Consider the following 21823-nt stretch of genomic DNA (forward strand, 5'->3'; position numbering starts at 1 on the left):
ATATTGATGTTTTAAAATGAATCACTTTTTTTTCATACATACAAAAGTTAAAGTCAAATTAAATCACTCTATGTGATAAAGGCATAGTTTCCATCATAAACATCATAATCTTTCACCTACTGAACATTAGGCTCTCAAAGAACTTTCTTTTTAAACCAACATTATAATAAAATCTGCCAAGAAAGGCGGAGTAGTAGTGGCACAGGATACTACGGATTACTTTACGGAAGCAAAGAGACAACTTTAAGATACAACATTTTATAATGTTAGATCTATAAGACTCCACTTCAATCTATCAGCTACTGTATATTTGAAAGATTTGTTAGATTTTGCAGTATGAGGGGGAGTTATATTCAAACAGGAGTTAGAATTTTTGTTTTCCTCACATCCTTTCACTCCTATTTATTATCAACTTCCTGAAATAAAGAGATCACTGCACATTCCACTGGGACATCTCCTTATTTGTAGTATAGGGTCTGTAACTGCTTTCTTTAATGGCTATTCTGTCTTTATATGTGGATCACACAGCTTCACAGAGATGTAAAAGGCACCACTCACTTTTTTAGTATGATTGGTGAAGTCAAATGGAATACTAATTATTATTTTCTCTCCTGTGACACAAACACTCACTTTATGGTCATTCCTCATAAGAGGGGTATTAGACCAATGAAGAAATATGTATTAACTGGTGAGATCTTGGGCAGGAGCAGATTGAGTTCACACTAAAATCTATTCACTATATATCCATGCACAATAATTGTTTCCCCAGGTTTTCTATGTTTAGATTCTTGGCACAATGATGGGGAACAAATTTGGCCCAAGTTTTGCTAACTTCTATATGGGCATACTTGAGGACCTGCTCATTTTGGTATGATCATCTATGGATGTTATATTGGTGATCTATTTTCTTTTGTTGAGCACCTAAATTACAACCCCTTCAATTTCACTTCCCTACGCACTCATCGCCCTAAGACTAACAATATTTTGGCACTCCCTAACAGTACTATTTCAATGATTGTCACCAAAATTAACAGTGTTGTTGACATTCCTTTCAAATGATAGTGTCAGTGAGTGAGTGACTCAATCATTCACAGGATGCCTTTTAATTCACAACCTAATTCTCTCCACCCTGTAGGAGCTGAGGTTGCAGCAGTACTATATAAAATACACCCTTCATTTCTGTTTGGCATAATATGAATTGGGAGCACAACTGTGTGGCATAGTATGGTCATAGGTATGTCAGGTGAGGAGGTTGGGGTCCTCAATGAGGATATAATGATATGGGTGGAACAGGGTGAGAGACAGGATTGATGACATTAAAATAGTGCTAGATGCAGACTTCAGTGCTGGCTATCCCTTTCCTGGCTGCACACCCTAATGAAATGTGCAAAGCACACTAATGAATACTTGAGTTTATTGACTATTATATAAATATATCTGCCAACCGCCAAGAGGGTGATAGGAGCAACTATTGAACATATAGTGGTAACCATTACAAGAAATAGTTACAAAACCTATGGATATTTTAACATACTGTATGTTAAAACCTTTAGAAGTTTTGGTAATGCCCTGATCACTCTTCTTTCAATATGAGTGTAACGTAATGTAAGGAGAAGAATTTTTATTAGTTGAGATGTAACTGTACCACTAAAGACAAATTCATTGAGGAGCCATCTGGGCTAACATACATTTTTTAAAGAGAACTGTCCTACTGCCTTTTGCAGGGGAGCCTTCTCTAGTGTCCTAGAGTTAGACAGGGCAAATTTATTGACTAAAAAGATCACGAAAAATAGATGTAATCTAATCATAGGTTTCATGGCTGTATGTTTTTTATTTCAAAACTGAATAATGCTTCTACCAAAATTCAAATTATGATTGTTAAAAACTTCCCTATCTCACGTTTGGATCCATTTCTTAAGTCAGAATTGAACCCACAACCAAATATGATTTTTATAAAAGCAAACATTTAAAATGTTTTAGCTCCCACTTTTGTTGTAGTAAAGATTAAGGGAGGGAGCAATATGTGGTTGTTAAAAACATTGGTTTTAGATTGGCTATTCAAGGTGCAATACCTTAAGGATACTGGATTTAAACCTCTACACGCTCCTGCCTATAAACCTCTACAAAATCCTGCCTATAAACCTCTACAGAATCCTGCCTATAAACCTTCTAGGTTTTGACGCTATTTGCGTATGCAGTCATACAGTAAATAAATGCCTTCAATAAAGACCTTGAACATGTGTTTCCAAAGCACAAAGTAATATTCAAGTAAAGTACAGTTAGTCACACGATGTGATCTAAGTACAAATTAGCGCAAAGAAATTATACAGACCCAAGATACAGTTATACATATGCACTGCACTGGGACCAGTTACCGGCATCCATAAGAAACCTCCATCAACAGCATCAGCATGAAGACTGAGGTCAAAACCCACATATTTATACCCTTACAGAACTAGATAATACAATAGAGAAGTTTGGCATGGTTTCATTGGTTCCCAGTGCGGGTGCATCTGTTACAGGATATTTAACAGGTTGATTCAAATGGACACAGACCAGCTTCCAACAGCCTTTGTCTCCGTTTTCCCCCTGCATGCAAATCTAGGCTGTTAATTTTACAAAGTACATTTTGGTGCTTTAACTTTCTACTGTCCATAAGTTGAGAATGCATGTTGCGATCTTCACACCGATGATACCGGGAAGCTGTTGAGAAAGTGCAGATCAGTATAACACCAAACACGGTTTACTTATCATGTATTAAACCTAAGATACCAAATAACCTTTATTTCACAGCGTTAGTACTAAATGGATAAAACAAATCTTATACCTTTAAACTATGGAACCTTTTACATGAATGTGCAGTGTGTAAGTGTTTGGGGTTTGAGAAAAGACGCTAGTTAACTTGGGGCAGATGCGTGCGCACTAAGCTAATAAACAGCATTTTCATACAGGATCTTATGCATTCGCTAATGTTAACAACTCAACTGTGCATAATGTGGTGTTTATGCATGTGATTCTATTTATGATGGATTTAATATATATATATATATATATACATATATATATATATATATATATATATATATATCATTTCTTACTAACATTTTTAAACTGCAATGCAATGTGTTATTAGTAATAAGATTCATTCTCAAACAGGGTGGAGACACCCAGCCGATTGCTGGTGCCATATTGTCTGGCAGTGACTTTAAACAGTTCTTTTCATGCAGATTTCTTACCTTTGTTCATTCAGTCAAATTCAAGTGTCTGGGCCATTTTACAATTGCCACAGCTGCACCTGTCCACATGTGGGGTCTCTCCATTTACATGCAAAAACACCCACTGTTTCTGGTGTATTATCTTTTATAATTACTTTTCTCAGGAAGCTGTTTTTCTAGTTGTTTTGGTATTTTTTCTATGCAAGGTTGTACCTAGTACCAAAAACATTGCCATCTGTACTTAGCTCGTGAGTTGTAACTTAAAATGGCGCTGGGAGAGCAGTCACAAAATGGCGTCTTGCAGATTCTTATTTTTAAGATGGAGTCTGGTTGCCATTCGCAAGATGGCGTCGCTCCAAGCTAATTTCACACTGATTCTGTCTCAGCCACTAAACCAGCTTCGACAGTCCACCCTTTGATAGCAAACAACATGCTATCATACTCTGATTTTAAAATTAATTTTAGGCTTGCATATGGGATATTATTTTAACGTTATTTTTATGGGATGGCACGAGGTGGTTTCAATCCATCTATAATGGGTCTCTAGGAGGGAACATAAAACTACCATTATACGCACACCGCGGATCTTAGGAGATCATGGGAAAGATGTGGGGATGCACCAGTCCTATAAAGGAAGTTTTGAAGGAGAATAGAGACTTACTTCATTTAAGATGTTAAAACGAGAGAAAAATGACATTTTAATAATACCTTTTACGCATTTCTAAATATAATACATTATATGATGGTGTTTCCTAGTTCAGGGTTGTAATGCAGTTCTACATTTACCTCAGTATTCATATGGGCACTACTAACCACCATCATAATTTCGCTCTTCCGATTTACCTTATTTTTACATTTTCCACACTTCAACACATTAGGAACACACTTGACACATATGCCAATTACTATGATGACAACCAGTATTAGGATCAGGAGTTTACCTATGCTTGCGATCATTTCCTGGACCCACTCCCCTAGACCTGGGAACCACTTCGCTGGGTTCAACCATGAAACCCATTCCTCTACCTTCTCCTCTACTTCAGCCACTGAAGCATTATGGTTCTTCCGAAATTCCCATTTTAGCTGCAGAATTTCATTCATCTTCTGGTCTATCATCTCCTTGAGGTCACTGGTGTTATTAGTAATATATGTGCAGCACTTTACTCCAAACTGGGTGGCCAATGTTACACAATACCCTCCCATGACAGCTGTTAAATAATTTAGCACTAGTCTGTGTTGCACCAGTTCTTTCTTGTACGTTTGAAATTCCCTACCTGTATACTTGAAGGTGTCATCATACATCTCGGTGATATTATCTATCAATTTAGCAAGATCTTGGATATATCTAAAATTTAGTGTACCCCGAGCGATCCTGGTGGGATCCAATGCGACTAAAACTTGAAAGCCAGTTGTCTCACTAATTAACTGAGTGGCTTTATGCACATCACCAGGTATCATATTTCTTTGGTCTCTCTGTTCATACTGTGTGTGAAGATATGGTGATGGTGTGTTTTTATGAATACCAAGCATTTCACCATGTGTAATGGTCATAATTTCTGGAAGTAGTCTTCCCAAATAACATAACAATTATGGTACTAAGATTGGTCACACACTCCCCTGATTTGGCATAGCACTCCTCCTCCTGACTCCATTCCATAAGCACTGCCATCAGCTCCCATCTCCTCTATCGGTCCTCCATCACAGAAACTGGGTATCCCCAAACAGATCATCGTGACAGAAACTCTGGAAGAATGAACTAGGATGACCACAGCAGACCACTCCATTGCTGGAAGCACTGATCTACACTTTTCTTTAGCTCAGGTATCTCACCGCACCTGTTAACCCTCCCGGAACAGGCTTGCAATCGACAGGTTCACGTTATCTGCCTTGACTCTGCCCTGTATCTTGACTGGTTGGTTGACCTGTCTACAGTGAGTGGAATGGACCCAGGTATCTCTCTCGGCCACCTTCAGCAACACCTGATATGGACCTTCCCAACGATCAGTCAAACAACCTGAGCTAAAAAAATTCGGAGCATAACAAATTCCCCAGGTTTGACATCATGACAGTTTGCATCAGATATGTTAGAAAATAACATTTACAATTTCAGTTGTTCTTACTCATCTTCGTGAGACACTGCACAGTAACCTCATTATCATATTTTCACGTGAGGCTGCCTGTTAAACAGTATCTCAAAGGGGAACAGATAAAAAGACAGTCTGGGATGATCTTGATATTAATACCCATCACCTTACACATGTTCTGGAAGATGTCACCTGTGAAATGAGTACCCCTATCACTTTTAATAAATCTAGGGATATCGTATCTGCATACAAATTTCTGCAATTAAATCCTGTTATTAATAGCTACTGCTCTAGGTAGTGTCTCAGCCCCTGGGTTTGGACAGTTTCCCAAGTACTTGACCTTAGCCTGCCGTGGCTGCAATTTGTCCTTAGCAACCTTGTGTCCTGTGTGTGAGAGATGAAGCACAACAGTTTAGTATCATTTAAACATGGTATAAATGAAACAGGGCATAACAATAAATTGTCCACATATTGTATCAGAGCACAGATCTATTGGCAGGTTGGAAAGATTGTAAACAGTCATATAAGGCCTGGGAGAAGATACTGGGGTTGTCTATGAACCCATGGGACACTCGTGTCCATGTGTAGTGTACACCTCCCCCTAGGTGAGAAAAGAAAAATATTGACAGTCAGGGTGTTAGGACACAGGGAAGAAAGCAGAACAGAGATTGGGTATCCGTTATGTCAATTTCCATTACCAGTTTTTCCCTAGTACTTCCCGTCAACCTGTCTATCTGCAGACCACAAGTATGACCCGACTCCTAGCGTTGGCTCCCACTCTCCAATAAAGCATTAATGGCCACAATTGGAGCTGGTGCCTGTTGGAGGTTTCCTGTATTCTGTGTATATCCCTTATGAGGGTATACAGGTACTGTCTGGTTTTGGAGTCCTACATTCTTCACTTTGCAGTACTTACTTAGGTGTCCCACTTGGTTGCAGTTAAAACATTTTTGTGAGCGGGGTGGATGAAAGGATTGTTGTGGGGGTTGAGCAGGAGGGAAAGCTGGTGGGTATGGGTAAGGATATTGAGGGAAAGGATATTGTGGGGGTGTATGGAGTTTGTGGGTAGTATGGGACTTGTGGCTGTGTGTGATAAGTGGGGTAGGGCTGTGTTTGCAGTGGTGTGAGATTGGTGAGTACGTGTAACTGTTCAGGTACAGGTGTGTGTGGGTGCAGGTGTGTCTGCTGGCTGTGATGTTACCGTCATTCCTTCTAGAGTTTGAATACTGACAGCCATTAGTTTCTCACTCTGGGTCTCTCTCTTCTTTGAGATGTTTTTGTCATATTCTATGGCGGATTCTATGAGGGTATCTATTGTGGCTCCCCTCCAGCCAGGCTGTGAGGTCTGAACCTGGGTTTTTAGGTTCTCTTTAAGGCCATCCATAAGTATAGTGACAATCATTCCCCTGTTGTGAGTGCTATCTTTAATATCTTCTAACCCAGTGTACTGGGTGATAGCCTGCAGGGCGCGGTCGCAATAATCTTCTGCAGATTCACTCTCTTTTTGTTTTATAGTGAAAAATACATACCCAATTGAGTTACAATGCGGGAAATGTTACCTTGGTTTACTTGGTCTGTTAAGGGAACGTCACCATCCAATACAGAATCCGTGATAAATTTTGTCACGTCGATATTGCGTGGTAGACAGGCCCTTAACACCACTCGCCAATCTTTGTTAGTTGGCTCGTGAGAACTACCCAAATTTCTCAAAAATCTTTGACATTTGGCTAATTCCTTTTTGGGATCAGGGAAATCATTCATGATGGAATGCATTACCACTTCCCTTGTGGGCACTACTCCATTCGCATCCGCATTTCCATTCGGAACAGTTATTGTCTGAATGGGATGCAGACCGGCTGCGCTGCTACCTTTGACCTTATTACCTGGCTGGAGGTTTGAAATGGCAGACATGACAATAGGCTCATTATCCACATCATAAACATTTTCCTTATGGTTACTTAAGAGAGGGTATAAATTACTTGTTACATTTTTGTGGGTTTTTTCAATAACTGTACCTGCACCCCCATCCACATAAGGTGGTGGTGGTGCGCGTGAACTACTGGCAATACCTTCCGCAATGCTACCTTGCTGCACGTGCACGCTGTTTTGCGGCTCGCACGTATTGCAATCTAGCACCGCGGGTGTATTTTCTGGTAATGCGTTCGCAACGCTAGTTTGCGTTGCTTGCACATTTTTAAACCATGCATTCCGCTTCATGCTGCCACAATTTTAAACATTTGTAATATTTTACCTTTTTCACTCGAGAACGCACCAAACAGATGTGAGCTTGGATATTATTCAATATCTCCTTATCAAAACTACCGATTCTAGGAAACGGCCTAACACTCTTCCTCGTCATATTAAACCATAAATCACAATGCCTGGTTGCATTGGCGCCATACTTAATATGCATAATATGTCGTGCCGACCCTAGTGGCGCTTCCAACAGCAGCAAATCATTTAACATCTCTACCGTTTACTTGGCCCCCATCCTGGGAGAACCCTAAGTTTTTCAATAAAGATTTAAATTGGTGAAAGACAGTCTAGATACTCTCACTTACCTATGGAAGTTATTTCTAGATGCCTCCACTCACCTATGGAAGTTATTTCTAGATGCTCCCGCTCACCTATGGAAGAAATCTCTAGATGCTCCCACTCACCTATGGAAGAAGTTTCTAGATGCTCCCACTCACCTATTATCTCTCAGTTTACAATCACAAGTTTCCAGTGTGGCTCAATTACAATGCTCCAGTAACCCAACCTAATTACTAAACACTCCAATCACACTGAGAGCCGGTCCCTACAACAAAGACAACATGTAGACCTGCTGATGTGTATAGAACGGTAGCTACTACCAAGCAGCTAGGCTATCTCCTGCACCTAGCCCTTAAGGATCATACAATACCCTTAACATTTAGGACCCGTGTTACACCCTAAACAAATACTCACAATCACACACTCTTTTCCTGCGCAGAAAAATACATGTTAACCCAGTTATTGGCAACAATTGATAATGTAACCTCAATGGCTTTGTTTAAACACGTGGCAGCACAACCGGGAGAGTACGTATACGCTATTTTGTGACTAGCTGCATACACAATAATGCGACTACTACACAACCATATGACTTACCCTTAGCTGCGTACGCAAAAGCGTGTCTCTGTGTGCGCAAAAATGCGACTCAGCTGCGCACACAATACTGCGGCACCCCTTTTTAGCATGAACTTCTAGCAACAAAGGAAAACAAACTTTTTCCTTTCTTGTCCCTGGATTCTAGTCAGCGTACCTTGTCCCTGGATTCTAGCCAGTGATCTCTCAGCATCGAGTGGTTGCAGGTAAACCCTGCATGTGGCCACTCCACCCTTTGTTGAGAGATGGATAACCGTATGTTTATTGTGTGAATTGGTAAGTGACCTCACTCGAGAGCCCCTATCTAAGGACACTGGATTTAAACCTCTACATGCTCCTGCCTATAAACCTCTACTGAATGCTGCCTATAAACCTCTACAGAATCCTGCCTATAAACCTTCTAGGTTTTGACGCTATTTGCATATGCAGTCATACAGTAAATAAATGCCTTCAGACCTTGAACATGTGTTTCCAAAGCACAAAGTATTATTCAAGTAAAGTACAGTTAGTTACACGCTGTGAACTAAGTACAATTTAGCGCAAAGAAATTATACAGACCCAAGATACAGTTATACATACGCACGCGCACTGGGACCAGTTACCGGCATCCATAAGAAACCTCCATCAACTGCATCAGCATGAAGACTGAGGTCAGAACCCACATATTTATACCCTTACAGAACTAGACAATGCAATAGAGAAGTTACAGGATATTTAACAGGTTGATTCAAATGGACACAGACCAGCCTCCAACAGCCTTTGTCTCCGTTTTCCCCCTGCATGCAAATCTAGGCTATTAATTTTACAAAGTACATTTTGGTGCTTTAACTTTCTACGGTCCATAAGTTGAGAATGCATTTTGCGATCTTCACACCGATGATACCGGGAAGCTGTTAAGAAAGTGCAGATCAGTACATAACCAAACACGGTTTACTTATCATGTATTAAACCTAAGATACCAAATAACCTTTATTTCACAGCGTTAGTACTAAATGGATAAAACTTAAATCTTATACCTTTAAACTATGGAACCTTTTACGTGAATGTGCAGTGTGTAAGTGTTTGGGGTTTGAGAAAAGACGCTAGTTATCTTGGGGCAGATGCTTGCGCACTAAGCTAATAAACAGCGTTTTCATTCAGGACCTTATGCATTCGCTAATGTGCGTTATGTTAACAGCGCAACTGTGCGTAATGTGCTGTGTTTATGCATGTGATTCTATTTATGATGGATTATATATATATATGTAATGTATATATATATATATAATTTCTTACTAACATTTTTAAACTGCAATGCAATGTGTTATTAGTACTGAGATTCATTTTCAAACAGGGTGGAGACCCCCAACCGATTGCTGGTGCCATATTGTCTGGCAGTGAGTTTAAACAGTTCTTTTCATGCAGATTTCTTACCATTGTTCATTCAGTCAAATTCAAGTGTCTGGGCCATTTTACAATTGCCACAGCTACACCTGTCCACATGTGGGGTCTCTCCATTTACATGCAAAACCACCCACAGTTTCTGGTGTATTATCTTTTCTAATTACTTTTACATCTTTAGCACAGGAGCATCTATAATGGGTTCATACTATCTGACATTATCATTAAAACAAAACAAAATAGGTATCAAATTGACTTCTGTGAGGAGACAAAAGAGTTTTTATAATTGTCAAAACGGACAGTAGGCTATATTTATGTTGCTCATTTTGTATACTATGATTGCTGAAGCTGCCTGGTAATAAGAGCAACATTGTTACTCTTAAACAATATTATGCTGCTATTATTGTATCATTCGAATATAGGTTGTTATAGAGTTAATACTCATACTTCAGTACTGTCAGACAATTAATGTTTCCCAGGTATTGATCTATCATCTATCTATCTATCTATCTATCTATCTATCTATCTATCTATCTATCTATCTATCTATCTAGTTTCTTATTTTACTAGAAGGTTACTGTATTTTAATATGTTTTATATGACTTGAACATTATTAAATAAGAAGTTTATATATCTATATATAGTATAAAAAAAAGTCCATTGTAGACATCTGTCTGTTTGGAGATTGGAGAGGTGATCAAGCCACCTGTCAGGCGAAATGCGCGTCCTTCCTACTCTGGAGGTCCAGTCAGTGGGCTTGACCACCCACAGCTTATGCGAGCGTCCATGATGATGGTCGCGATGGTCAAGACCATCGTGACCATCGGGCTTGCGACGAGACCCTGCGGTAGGGTCTCGCTGCCGCAAGCCCAGGAGTGATTTTGTCTCTATCAGAGCCAAAATCACTCCCACTGACATCACTAGTGATGTCAGTGGGGCCGGACCCAGACGGTAGGCGTTCCCATGGGAACACCTCCGTCTGGCAACCACGCCCCCGGCACGCCCACTAAAGGGGGCGAGCTGTCAGTCACCATCGACAGCACGCCCCCTTTAGTGCGAGACCCATAACGACGGCTTGGCCGTTGTTATTCGGGTCTCGCGCATGCGCACGACGGAGCTCCCTCCGTCGTGCGCATGCGGGTACCATCAACCTGCTTGCGAGTGTCCTGCGCTCGCGAGCGGGTCTGAATGAGACCCAGTGTACGGACCAGACTCCCTTCAAGATACCCTGCAACTGAATGTATATTCGCTGCCTGACCTCCATGTCAGCGCAGCCGCCGAGTTCCACGTTTGAGTGGATGGCACCATGACTAAACCTTGAAACTGCCTTAATATCTGTTGCCTGACTACTGCTATCACAGCTGTTGAGCTGTATTTTTGAGTGGCAGACAACACATGCGTTCACATTTTATTTACTGCTGCAGTATTGCAATCTTGCCCTTGTTACGTGGACGGACCTTACAGAGTTAAAGGGTCCTTTTCTCTTTTCTCTGTCCTATGTGCTTAGCTAATCATATACTATGTGGGCGTAATGCTGTTTGCCAAATATTTATTATTATAAACACTTTGCCTTGAGAGAGACGTTTTACTGCAGGAACACAACCATGTTACAATGTTTATGCCTATAGATTCTGATTTGAGCAAAAAATTACATTGAGATAAAATATTTGACATAGGGCCTGATTCAGAGCCGGACGCTCTTTCAGAGCGCTCACTCAGAATCAGTGCCCTCCTTCTCTTTTTTAGAGCGGCCTCCTGGCCACTCGCATAGCTGTGGGTGACCACCCACAGCTATAGCGAGCGGCCAAAAAGATGGTCGCGATGGTCAAGACCATCACGACCATCGGGCTTGCGGCGAGACCCTTGTGGTAGGGTCTCGTCTGCCGCAAGCCCAGGAGTGCTTTTGGCTGTATCAGAGCCAAAAGTACTCCCACTGACATCACTTGTGATGTCAGTGGGGCCGGTCCCAGACGGTAGGCGTTCCCATGGGAACGCCTCCATCTGGGCAGCAACGCCCCTGGCACGCCCACAAAAGGGGGCATGCTGTCACTCAACATCGACAGCACGCCCCCTTTGGTGAGAGACCCATAGCGACGGCTTGCCCATCGCTATGCGGGTCTCGCGCATGCGCACGACGGAGCCGGCTCCCTCATACGCATGCGCACTTGGCCAACATCGACCCGCTTGCGAGTGCTCAACGCTCGCAAGCGGGTCTGAATCAGGCCCATAGTACACATAATAATTTATATCTCTTTTTTTGGAACAAATTAGTGTAACCAACGATCAATTTATAGGTATATGCTGTTTTGGGAAGTACTGTCAACAGCATCACTGACACAGCACAAAAATATCATCCTGCACAATTTAGGCAATTATGATGATTTTGCTGCTTACACAATGCATGGTCTCTGTGGATAATTGATGCATTTATTATATATTTTTTTCACATATGAATGGTGCTGTGGAATGACTGTGGTGATAATAGGGTCTGAACAGTATCCTATTAATGACACTTTTTTCTGCCTGGCTTTCCGAGTTTTCTGAATATAACAATACATTTATAAGGTGATCAGATTTCTTAACATTGGCAACAGGAGTATTTATGTCTTCTCATAGACAATTTAGAGAGAATTTAACACAGATTTATGATAAAACATATGATGTTTTTTCTTGGTCTTTGGTCCAATATATGTTTGCCTCTTTATATGGTTAACATACCTGACGGGCCGCAGGGGGGGAGGGGGGGTTCCGTCTGCCTGGAAACCCCCCTCCCCAGCCCACACCAGGACCACAATAGAAATAGTAATATAATGGAATTTTGCTAGCGCTGCATGTTCTTCTCAGTATCATAAATGAAATAATTAGCACCATCTTTTAACATGTATCAGCCAGTAATAAATAACCTGTGCACCAATTAGGGGATTTGGAAAACATGCACTGTTAGGGATGCACTCCTATAGAACCCAATATTTACATATATGTTCAAGCCAGGGCAGTGCTAGATTCTTCTGTTGCTCCCCCAGACTCCCGGACTTGCTCCCATGCCCTGGAATGGTGCTCACATCTAAAATAAAAACATTCAGCTCAGGCAGGATGGCCCTACTGCCGCATTTAATGGCTTACTGTGATCTCTGGTCCTGTATATGCTGGAATTATGACATACCATACACTTTGTATGACGCATATTATGACGCATATTAAAGCTGGATAATAGGTAATTAAGCCCTCTTCATGGACTGGCCACACTCACTCTAAAATCAAGCATTTCGAAACCCCCCTCTAGAAATCCTGCGTTTGCCACTGGGGCATAGCTAATTGAGTGGGAGGCAACAGACTACACTATAAACTAGATGGCATTCAGTACAACAATTCGGAAGTGCATGAATATTTGACAAAATATGTGTAATAACCCGTGATCTGTTCATAAATATGATGATCTATCTGTGGAACAATTAAAGTACGCCAATGCAAATACTTTCTTTGTATTTTGTATTTTCTAACAAAGCGGACTCCTCTTATTAGATAGTTCTACATACATCATTGCTTTTTGTGTACCAGTGCATTTCTCACCGCTATGTTTGGCAATACACCTACAGCCATACCACACTGTGTATGCCCAATTTCATCCGATCTTGGAAGCTATAAAGTGTTGGGCCTGATTAGTACTTGAGTGGGAGACCACCAAGGAATATCAGGTGCTGTAGGTTAGAGTATATAGGAGGTGAATTGGGATAGAGCGGTAACACAGCAAATTATATTTCAGTATTGTTTTCACATACAAATGGACTTGTCAATCAACCATCAGGGTTTTCATTATGTTTTCAGGGTTATCAGGGTAATCATCTCCTTACACAATTTGTGTATGTGTCATTTTTTGATCTTTTTGATATATTAAAGCTGGAGATTGATACCCCCATAAAAAATAAAAAATAAAATCATTTCGCCACACTCCATGTTAATTCTGCAAACAACCGTACGTAGTGTGGGGACCTTCTTAATTTTAAATGACCAATATTAAAAGTTATATTTTGAGAGCAGACACATTTATGCACATTAAGAACTGTAATGTTACAAGAGGTCCCGCTGGTCCTCTAGTGTCCACTGGCCATGTTCTGCCAGCAGACACTAGAGGACCAGCGGGACCTCTAGTAACTGGCACCGTCTGACACGCCCCCCTGTCTGCTGTGTGTGAACTGTGAAGAACTGCAAGTGCTGAAGAGGAGCAGCAGCACTAATACAGGAGCAGGAGGAAACCCAATGCCACAGCTGCATCTCCTGGACCCTGAAGTGGAGACAAGAGGGGGCAGTTCCAAACATTATGATTTAAGTGAGTGCATCTTATTTTTCTTATAAATCTATTGCTGTTTACTCCACTGACAGACAGCTTTATGTGCAGGGAGTGCTGGTCTCCTGCAATTACAATATATAATCACTGTATCTCCCGCTCAGTATCCCAGCCCACACCCTCCCTGTAACCCCCCTCAGTGTCCAGCCCCCACCCTCCCAGTGTCCCCATTCTTACCCTCCCCATACCCCTAATCAGTATCCCACCCTCCCTGTGACCCCCAGTGTCCCAACCTCCACCCTCCCTGTGACCCCCCCAATCAGTGTCCTAGCCCTCATTCTCCCTGTGACCCCTAATCAGTGCCCCTTCCCTCACTCTCCCTGTAACCCCAAATCAGTGTCCCACTCTCACCCCCTTGTAACCCCAAATCAGTGCCCCTGCCCTCACCCTCCATGTAACCCCCCAGTGGCCCTCACCCTCCCTTTAACCCTAAATCAGTATCCCTGCCCTCACCCTCCCTTTAACCCCCCTCAGTGTCCCAGCCCTGGTTACAGCATATATGCCATGACACAGGTCACACTACCCTAGTTACGGCCCTGTCATAGAGCACCAAAGTTATTGGGTATGATAAAACTTGTTGATAAATGGGTACCAAATGAAAAAATCTATATAAATTAATAAAAATGACGGCTTCTCTAGTGTCACGTCCGATTGCAGCATTGCTGAAAACGTGGCACTCGAATTATTGATTGGTGGAAGCCATCATGTGTGTTGCGGGGACGAGATGGGGTTGTGGGGGTAGTGGATGTGGTTGTGGGAGTAGTGGCTCGAATATGATGGTATGGTTGCTTAGTTGGCCAACTTTGACCTGTATAATGAGGTCGTAGTACAACCCCTCAAAGTTCAACTGCTGTTTTGCAGAAAAATTTCAGAGCTTAGCAGCTAATTGCGACCCTTAAATCTCTCATTGGTCTGGGAGGGTGTCTTCCTTGCCTTTTTTGGGGGTAGCACATTTGGTGTGCTACTGTCCGCCTCCCCTCTCTGCAATGTTGGATCCTTCAGGGATCGATGTCCAACTCAGGGGTAGAAGTCTGTAAAATAATAAAGTTATGTTAAAGATCATGTTTTAATTTTTTTTACAATTATTCTAGTTCCCTATAACCGTTGAGGAATGGAAAGCTATTGTTACGGAGTTTGGAAGCCGGTGGAACTTCTCTGACTGCGGGGGAGCTATAGATGGCAAACGCGCGAATAACCCCACCTGCCAACAGTGGAACCTATTACTATAATTACAAGGGATTCTTTAGCATTGTTCTTATGACCATGATCAATGGCAACTATGAATTCCTCTTTGTGGACATTGGCAAAAATGGTCGTGCTTCGGGTGGTGGGTTCTTCAAATAGACAGCTTTCTACGAGTAGCTCATCTCCAAGACGCTTAACTTGCCGTCTGTTGTTGAAACCAAGCACGGTTTAATTTTGTATTTGTGGCGGACGAGGCCTTTGCACTTTGTGAACACATTGTGAAACCATGGGCCTGATTCAGACCCGCTCGCAGGTCTGATGGGCGTGTTTTTTTTTTCTCCAGCCCGCTTGCAATTGCGATTATCGCGACCATTGGGCTTGCGATGAGACCCTGTAGCAGGGTCTTGGCTCCCGCAAGCCCGAGTGGACTTCCTGCTCTAATAGAGCAGGAAGTTCACTACTGACATCACTAGTGATGTCAGCAGGGCCGCCCACAAATGCCAGGTGTTCCTAAGGGAATGCCTGCGTTTGTGCTGCCACCCCCCCTCCCCGCCTACAAAATGGGGCGAGCTGTCACTCACCATCGACAGCCGCCCCATCTTGTAGCGAGACCTGTAGCGATGGAGCTGCCGTCGCTGGACGGGTCTCGCTCATGCGCACGCCGGAGGCGGCACATGCGCAGTGGGGGACCATCGACCCACTTGCGAGCGCTGTGCGCTTGCGAGCGGGTCTGAATCAGGCCCTATATGCGCAAAGGGGACTGACAAAGGTGAACCGCATTTACAATTACAGACTGTCACATGCAATCGCTTCAGGATCTTCCACACAGCAATCAATATCAATCTGCGTGTGGACAAATTCGACTGGGTCATCCTGGCATGCTGTGTCCTGCATGATTTTCTAAGGCACAGAAACAGCCAACAAAGGACAACAAGCATAGCTGTGCCAGATGAAAGAAAGACCACCCAGAGGATATGGATAGGTGGTCTTCTGTGGCTGCATCTGGGGTCGTACCAATGGCCTCTGCACGCGCCAAACAAGGAAGGAGTATGTGGAATATTTTTATGGAGTGGGGGCAGTGCCCTGGCAGGAAGACTGTTTAAAGTAAAATTTAGTTTGCCCAATTTAAAAAAACTACAGAAAAGCATGGTTTGTTTTAGTACTATGGCCCTGATTCAGAGCCAGATGCTCTGACAGAGCGCTCGCTCTGAATCAGGGCCGTGCTATTTTTTTTTTAGAACGGCCTCCTGGCCACTCGCATAGCTGTGGATGACCACCCACAGGTATAGCGAACGGCCAGGAAGATGGTCGCGATGGTCAAGACCATCGCGACCATCGGGCTTGCGACGAGACCCTTGTGGTAGGGTCTCATTGCCGCAAGCCCCAGAGAGATTTCGGCTCTAACAGAGCCAAAATCTCTCCCACTGACATCACTTGTGATGTCAGTGGGGCCGGTCCCAAACGGAGGCGTTCACATGGGAACGTCTCCGTTTGGGCAGCCACTCCCCTGGCCCGCCCACCAAAGGGGGCGTGCTCTCACTCAACATCGACAGCACGCCCCCTTTGGTACGAGACCCGGAGCGACGGATTGCCCGTTGCTATCTGGGTCTCACGCATGCGCACTGGGCCACCATCGACCCGCTTGCGAGCGCACAGCGCTTGCGTCCGGGTCAGAACCAGGCCCTATGTCTCCACTTACCAAATCCATGCTGATAATTTCGCCTAAATCATCCACCTCTTCTCCCATCAAACTTTTGAAAGGCCCTTGAGTGTCTTGCTCCAATGTAAATATCAGCATATCGTAATACCAGAGCATTGGCATGTGACGTTAATATGCCCCCGCTCCAGACGGCACAGATGCTTTGTACTTTTTATGTTCTTTCAAAAACAGTGCGCATGTTCTGGATTTTTCTTAACTCATTCATGGCTTGCTTCACTGTGCTGTTTCTTGTTGTACTCCACCAGCTCCTGGGTGGCGACGCTCTTCATGTTTTTATTGGAGTAGTCTTGCTTTTTATTTTACACAGACACTCCTTCATGTGGTTCAATGAACCCTGTACAAAAAGTACTGTTCTTCTCCATGGCTATATCTGCAAATATAAATGAGAATAATGACATTCATTTGATAAACTGATTGTTTTGCCACTGATGATCAAAAAATTGGACTACTATTGGACTACTGTTTAATGGCAGGCCACCCCCTATAGAAAGTGAATAGAAGGGGAAAAAAATTACAACAACCTATATTCTCACATAAGCCGTTGCCCTTTTTTGATGTCTGACTAAATCATTGTATGACAATGAATGAATGGTGTGATGGTTAAAGCACATACAGTATCACTAGAAACATAGGCAACATTACACATGGGAGTAATGGGGTGCATGTATGAACAACACATACCAGAGAATTAGACAAAGATAATTGGCTGCGCGCTTAAAATCACTTAGGATCCCACAGAAAAAATAATGATAAAGGTATTCATTTAATAAGATTTAAAAAATAGTACACTGCAGAGCAATAAATACACAATAACATGTACTAGGCAATTGTTGATATATTTATTTATTAACAGTTTCTTATATAGCGCAGCAAAATCCATTGCACTTTGATATTCACTTATCACATACAGTACAATGTATCTAAATGCAGAATTGTATCTCAATAATAAAAGCAATATTGTATCTTGACTCGATTGCAGTTCAGAGTGATTTAAAATAAATAACAGTCCACAGCAGCAGCACGCAGGAGCATACCTGTACTTCTGATTGGCTGATGCTGACAGTGATACTCTCGTCTGGTACACACTATGCGATGCTGCATTTAGAAAACAATCCCTGAGCAAAATGAAGGAGTTTGGAGGGTCTGGGGAGTGCCTGAAGTGACGTCTGCATCGGGCAGTTCTGAACGACACATCGTTTGCTGTTCATAGAGTGTACACACTGAATGGTTTCTTAAAAAAATATGACCAATGTTGTTTGGTTGGGCTGCATGTATGAACGACAGAGGATGTTGTCGACGACCCGCGGGAGTGCGCATATAGTGCGTACACACTATACGATGTGAACGATTTATTGTTTTACGATTCGCCTCATAACGATAAATTTTCCATAATATCGCATAATGTGTTCCGGGCTTAACTCTTGCTCAGACTGTGAGCTTAAAATTATACTTTTGTACCTTACACAAAGGTTTTTGGCAGACTGCCAATTTCCACTTGAGTCAGCTCTGGAACCTGTGTAATTTAAGAGTGTCCCCATTTTTAGGGATTGTGTGAGTGTGTGGACCTGACAAAGTTCAAACATAGGCAAAAACCTAATCCTGGTCAAAGTACACCACCCTGCCAAATTCCAAATCTATGGCCGTGCTTAAAAGACAAACAGGCAGACAGACAGACAGACATGCTTTCTCGCTTATTGTATACTGAGGTGGCATCTCAGTAGACTTAGCAGAACAAATTATAAAAAATGTATATAGTGTCACATAAATATGTGTAATGCTGCACTGACATAAACCTTGAATTAATAATAAGAAAAGACTGGTGTATGCATGTATATATATATATATATATATATATATATACACACATCTATAATACAGATGTACATACACACGTACGCACCAGTCTTTTCTTATTATTAATTCAAAGTTTATGTCAGTGCAGCATTACATTTATTTATGTGACACTATACATTTTTGATAACTTGTTCTGCTAAGTCTACTGAGATCCCACCTACTTTCTATATTTTCTACATTTGAGAGGCGCAGACCCTCTCTTGGGGTTGACTGCAGACCTAGCATATAATAAAAACTTTTTTCACAGATCGCACCCTTTTTTTTATATCAATTGTGTTTCCTTATCTTTATGCATTTTTAAATATGTATAATATAATTTATTATCACTCAGACAACCCCAGCATGACACCATTATGTAAGGAAAAATATGTTTAATAAATTAAAGTCTGCTCAACAGTACACATTTAGAAACGTGTTCCTGGAAATCTCCTGTCAGTATTGTGCAGTATGCATGTGAAAATAGTGCTATGAGAAAAGAGTTGTGTATAGTTGAGGCATGAATTCTGGGATGAGTTATTCCTAGCAGTGTGGTGCAGTTATCAAATGTCTTGCAGAACCCAACAATGAGTCTGGGAGGAACGGTGCGCAGGCGCTGCACAGTCCTTTCTCCTGCTAGTCTGAACTTGGCAGAGGATCGAGCAGCTGAGAGCTCTGCAAAGCACAGGGGGCTCCTCTGCTACAGGAAGAGCACTGCTGAGACTCTCCGCTTCACTTATTAGAAATGAGTCTTTTAACATGTATGTGGAAACCTATAGCAGTTTTGGCAATGCCCTGATCGCTCTTCTTTCGATATGAGTGCAACGTAATGTAAGTGCAATTGCCAGTTTTGTTGAACGGGGCAGCAGGGCTGTAGCTGTCCCAAACTATGACTCATTAATAACTAGGTGCCAGCGCAGTGACAGTCACAGCTAGCAGAGTACGGCACTAGTTGTTTCTGATTACTTGCTAATTGTGCGGAATTGTTTGCTAGTTGTTTATAGCTCAGCTCTGGCTAATGAATGAGTGCTCAGTGCGGACTATAAGTGTCTCTGCTTCTTTTCTGACACACAGCTGCACAGACACAAATGGCTGCAGGTCACAGCCCCTGGCTAGAGAATCCAGCATTCCAGAACTGTGCACAACCCATCTATTCTCACATTCCCAGGCACAGTCCTTCTTTCCAGTCACTACTGTCCTGTCACACTGCTGTGCAGATAGCAAGGTAACATGCACACTCTTATTACATGCACATACAGTACATAACTTATCTGCCTCATTCTGCTTCTTGCTGCATGTCCTGTCAAATCTAGAACAGGTTCAGCATTTTGTTGGTAACTTTTCATACTGTAGTATGCCAGTTTCTAATGAGCATTGATTGTTAACCAGCTCATCATCTGTTTAATAACCCTATTATTGGTTTTGTTTTGAATTGTGTATCTTCTACATTTGGCAACTGTTTCACTTGTGATGTTTATATATCACAGGAATTTTTAACCTTTTTTTTAATCATATATGCCCCCTCCCTCCATACTTGTTTATGTCCATAATGTGTTTTAATGTATCTCCCCAAATTAGTAAATTTCTTAGAATTATTTAAATATTTTTTTAAATTCTCCTTTCGATAATTTTTTTTTAATATATATTTTTAATATTTGCTAATATTTTATTCTATATTATTGTTATGAGTTAAAATAGACTGGGCCCCCTCAAATCTATGATAGATACTACGTGGGGTATACATTGAGAACCTATGATTTACAGACAAGCAAAGTTGCTTTGAACACTTTTAGGATATACAGCAGTGTAGTGTTTGCATTACTACTGGGTTGTGTATACATAGTATTAACACATACTGTCACTATTATACTTAAGTGCATTTCATTAAAGTCTCCAGTGATATGATTTTTTTTCTTCAATGTTTTCATTCATTCTTTAATCAGTACATTCTAAGAAACGAAACTTTATTTTTAAGAAGAAAAGGAAATTCATCAAATGGTTTTGTTATTATTTCATAGGATGTTGGCTGAGATTTCACAATCCTAACCAGCCTACTGACACAAAGTATTCTAATAGTTTTGATTTGGTGTATTGTTGTCTTTAAACATATTCCCATGGTGACACATTCATTGACTAGAAACCTTGTGTTATTGTTTTTATCCTTTTCATTTAGAGTGTAAGCTCTTGGAGCACAGCCCTCATTCTTATGTTTGTATAAATGATAACATAATGTAATTGTTATCATGCCCTGTATGTATAACTGATATGTTGCGCAGAATTTTAATGCTATGGTGTATGTACTGTAGCCTAATACTTGCATTAACATGAATTCTTTTAGATAGGTTTACAATGCATATTAAGCACATGTAAATAGCAGTGACTATAAAAATCACTGTACCAAATGAAACAGTACATATTGTATTTGTGTTTTTAATGTGTTTAGCTTGTATTAAGTTTTTTTAACACCTTTTGTTCCATTTTTAGGGCATTTGACATGCATTATCATTAATGAAAACCTGCTTTAATTGAATAGGGATTTATTGTAAATATGATTTAATGTGTATAAGAATCATTTACATTTGCATTTACACATAAGTTTGGCTTAACTTGGTGTTTTGTCACAAAAACATATATAGCAGATATATACACATTTAAAAAAAATATATATAAAATGCATGTACAGCATATACCTAAACACAATGTGTAGTTTAATAGTGCCAACATATTATGTTCCGTAATATATTGAAAAAACTGTTTATAAACTTTATAATGCTAACGATCTTCCAGCTTGTAAAAAGAACAGCAGCAGCAATATATGAATATTGTGCATGTTTTGTATAAAAGCATTGTTGGAAATTAGGTTACAAGTTTTTTTAATGTAAAAAAAAACATGGATAGAACATAAAATCTAATAAAATAGTGAAATCAGGCTTAA

At 41.3% G+C, this 21823-nt stretch overlaps 1 protein-coding gene and 1 pseudogene across 1 annotated transcript in view; both read left to right on the top strand.

Moving 5' to 3' along the window:
• The first annotated feature begins 13396 nt into the window (after nt 1-13396).
• Nucleotides 13397-13515, top strand: LOC148537997 (5S ribosomal RNA; annotated as a pseudogene).
• A 6583-nt stretch (nt 13516-20098) lies between these two features.
• TSPAN12 (tetraspanin 12) overlaps nt 20099-21823 on the top strand; it is a 179599-nt gene continuing 177874 nt past the window's right edge. Inside the window, exon 1 of the mRNA XM_088456145.1 lies at nt 20099-20113. The gene's annotated coding sequence lies outside the window, so the exon portion shown is untranslated. The remainder of the gene's footprint in view (nt 20114-21823) is intronic.

Source organism: Taudactylus pleione, unplaced genomic scaffold (assembly GCF_031769625.1).
Source record: "Taudactylus pleione unplaced genomic scaffold, aTauple2 ptg000041l, whole genome shotgun sequence".
NCBI lineage: Eukaryota > Metazoa > Chordata > Amphibia > Anura > Myobatrachidae > Taudactylus > Taudactylus pleione.